Source organism: Salvelinus sp. IW2-2015, linkage group LG36, assembly GCF_002910315.2.
Source record: "Salvelinus sp. IW2-2015 linkage group LG36, ASM291031v2, whole genome shotgun sequence".
Lineage (NCBI taxonomy): Eukaryota > Metazoa > Chordata > Actinopteri > Salmoniformes > Salmonidae > Salvelinus > Salvelinus sp. IW2-2015.
Window position 1 is genome coordinate 17,414,642 of NC_036875.1, and position 3,823 is coordinate 17,418,464.

The 3,823-nt window shown below is 45.7% G+C and overlaps 1 long non-coding RNA gene across 2 annotated transcripts in view; it reads left to right on the plus strand.

Annotated features, from left to right (window-relative positions):
• The window catches only part of LOC111959878 (uncharacterized), a 34,521-nt gene extending 30,980 nt beyond the window's left edge, over positions 1–3,541 (plus strand). For both annotated transcript variants that reach the window (XR_002876732.2, XR_002876657.2), the window contains 2 exons: positions 1,437–1,575; positions 3,278–3,541. This is a non-coding gene — a long non-coding RNA (uncharacterized lncRNA). The remainder of the gene's footprint in view (positions 1–1,436; positions 1,576–3,277) is intronic.
• The last annotated feature ends 282 nt before the right edge of the window (positions 3,542–3,823 follow it).

The window sequence follows — 3,823 nt, forward strand, 5'->3', positions numbered from 1 at the left end:
GTGTGTGTGTGCGTGTGCGTGTGCGTGGATGTGGTCAGGCCCAGTCATCTCCCAGGCAGCTAGGAGGAAACCCACATCAACTGAAACACGCACCACACTCCAGGAATAGCCGTACGCTTATATATACACACACACAGCGCTGGTCTCAACCCTTCTTTATCTCTCGTCACAATGTTTTATATTGTGTTCTATATAAACTTATGTGCCTATTACAGCTTGTATTTGGATGCTTGCTGGCTTGAAGTGTTGTAGAGATTCTAACCTACTGTATCTATAAATCAAATGGTATTTTGTCAGTGGAGTTTGGACTAGTGTACATCAGTGAACAGAAAAGGATCCACTCCAATGGCTGTATAGTGTGTGATTGTGCTTCCATTGACCGTGTCCTGCTGAGTAAGACTACAGATGTAGGATCTTAATTTAATCACTCTTTTGTTGCTGAGAATTTCCCTGCACAGCAGGAGATGCAAACTTGTAATGTGTTTGAGTTTTAAAAAAGGCTTCTAAAGAATGTCTTTTCCACTTTGACATTTCAGACTTGATTTACCCTAATAAAAATGTTTCAACCCCTATAAAATGTCCATGAATTACAATCCACATAGTAATTCACATTTCCTGTTGCTGCAGGGTTATTGTCCTGCTATAGCAAACTGGCTCAAATGAAGATCCTACATCTGTAGTGTCCCTCTCAACCGTAAGGCTTTGGGCTACACTGGAAACAACTGAGCCATTTACATACACTGGACCACTTCTGATAGGCCACAATGGCAGCATCACATGGACGCACGCCCACACACCCACACACACAGCATTATCAAAGGATGTAAAGAAGCAGATAAGATAGAAGGATGGAAAGTGGAACATACTGTATCACCGTATCACTGATCATGTAAACTAAGTCTAACTGGTTTAGGTCTGTTACCATTACACACACAAACGCAGTCACACAATACTCACGTTTTAATGTTTTCACTGGGTTTGCAGTATACTCCAGGTTTGCTAATCTCGGTTAACCCAGAACTAAATTCTCACGTAGTTGGTAAGCTGCTCGATTAATTTCTGTATCCATACGTGTTAAGAGAAGAGAGGAAGAGATACTAGAACAAGGAGCGGGACCAGAACGAGAAGCTCCACCCTCTCTTTTTGACAGTTACAGCCCAAATGACCCTTTCCGAAACTAGAAAGATGCTAACAACTGCGAAATCATGATTTGTTCGAATAACCAGTGATGAAAAAAACAAAACACTGGAACTAATGCTGCTGGTTATCCCACACATCCCATTCCTTCCCGACAGATTCTACCGTACCAGTTATGTTTATGTAGATCTTTTCATGAGAGATTACAGGTTTACTGACACTGTAAGTCTTGATCAAGTTATGATCAGAAGTGAAACATGAACCCCTGTCACTGACTTGTTGCATTGTGTGTGTTATAGGTGTCAGAGCAGTCCTGAGTGTACCAAGCCACAGTCACCAGGGTGGCCATGCTCACAATAGCACTGTGCTGTCAGCCGCCCTGCTGACCTTCAACTACCACTAGACATCAGCTATCCTAGTTCTAACATCTGTCTACAGGTAAGACACTGTATTTCAGCCCTCCTAAGTCCTATAGCAACAGCTATATGCCGTATTCCTCCTCCAATCAGCAAGCTCTCTGGGGACTGGGCATGCTCAGTAGCAGGGTCAGGGTCAAAATAATATTCTCTTCCTGATTTAAAAAGAACTGAACATAGTTAAATGACTGAATTGACCCCAGCCCTGCTTTGTAGCTCAGTGGCGCACTCCTGCTTGCTCTCTCTCTCTCTCTCTCTCTCTCTCTCTCTCTCTCTCATCTCTCTTCTCTCTCTCTCTCTCTCTCTCTCTCTCTCTCCTCTCTCTCTCTTCTCTCTCTCTCTCTCTCTCCTTCGCTCTCTCTCTCTCTCTCGCTCTCTCTGGAATGTACCGGGTCCTTCTCAATTCATTCATGTGGATCCAGGAAGCGCATTCCTCCCCACAGCCCCAGGCCATGCTCCACCACCCTACCACACATACAGTACATAGTCCACTGCCCAGTAGTCACTATTGGCCGTGCTAAAAAGTACAGAAGTGACAATATCATCAGAAGTTTGGCTCATCCCATTGCCTAGTTGATCTAGTGATCTCACTGCCACCACCTCCGACTGATGTGGCACACTACTTTCCTCTCTACAGCAGTCATCACCAATGTCAGCCCTGCATCACATACTCAACCCACTCAACAACTCTCTCTGTCTCTCAGTCAACACTGCAAGTCCTATGTCAGTCTTGACATGGGACTCAAACTCACTGAACACATTGAACTCTCAACACTAATGTCATCACCAGCCAAAACACTCCAAAAGCACACAATTCTAGAAAGAGAAAAGGCCATAGTTTTGGGCCACACAGATTGCTAGAATCAAACATAGCGAGAGAGAAAGAGACTTGGAGTCAAGTGAGCATCAGCTGGTTTTCACACAGTATGCATCCTTCCCACTCTCCCTCTCCATGTTCTGATCTGCCTCTCCATTTGTTCATCCATCACTCAATATCTCTCTCCTCTTTACTCTCCTTCACTCCATTCCTTCCCATGTCCTCTCCTCTTCTTTCCTCCCTTTCCCACTTCAAATAGGTGGTTGAGTTTTCCCTAGAGGAAATGATGTATGATATATACGGTAAATGACTGCCATGATAACCTCATACAGATTTGTCCCCATATGACTTATTTTTTATGGTATTCGTGGAGGGTAAGCTGATCCTAGATCAGAAGTAAACTTTGTATCTAATGGTTCAGGTTAGGATTTGGAGAGGGTAAGCTGATCAGTGCCTAGAGCAAAGTGCCTAAAGGAAACATCTCCCTAAAAGAGAATGCAAGACCCACAAGTGTGGCATCAGAGTCAATGTGGAGCTGACATGGCAGTGGCCGCTGCCTCCAGCTGCCCCAGGCCTAATGGGAAAGAATGTCAGGAATCTGAAACTGATAATGCCATGCTTAGAGATAGCTATAGAGAGATAATTCCCATATCCTTCCCTCCCCTCACCCCATCCTCTCTATCTGTTCTGTCTCTCCCTCGTCACCCTTCTCCTCTTCCTTCACCCCTCTCCTCTCACCCCCATCCTCTCTCTGTCTCTCACCCCATTCTCTCTCCTTGTTTCTTCTCCTCCCTCCCCCTTCCTTCTCCTCTCTCTTAATAGCTACAGTCAATGTTGCCTTGTGATTCCTTACCCAATATTGACCATCTCTTTCTCCCACTTTCTCTCTCTCTCTCTCTCTAACCAGAATGGACCCAATGATCATATGAGGAATGACGACCAAGATGAAGGCAATGCAATTTCATCAACGTGGATCCTTTATCTATATCTGCAGCCCATTCCCTCTATCTACCCCCCCCCACGATGGCGATCCTTTATCTATATCTGCAGCCCATTCCCTCTATCTACCCCCCCCCCCCCCACATGATCCTTTATCTATATCTGCAGCCCATTCCCTCTATCCCCCCCCCCCCACAGGATCCTTTATCTATATCTGCAGCCCATTCCCTCTATCTACCCCCCCCCCACATGATCCTTTATCTTATATCTGCAGCCCCATTCCCTCTATCTACCCCCCCCCCCCCACATGATCCTTTATCTATATCTGGCAGCCCATTCCCTCTATCTACCCCCCCACATGATCCTTTATCTATATCTGCAGCCCATTCCCTCTATCTCCCCCCCCACATGATCCTTTATCTATATCTGCAGCCCATTCCCTCTATCTACCCCCCCACATGATCCTTTATCTATATCTGCCAGCCCTTCCTCTATCTACCCCCCCCCCCCCCCC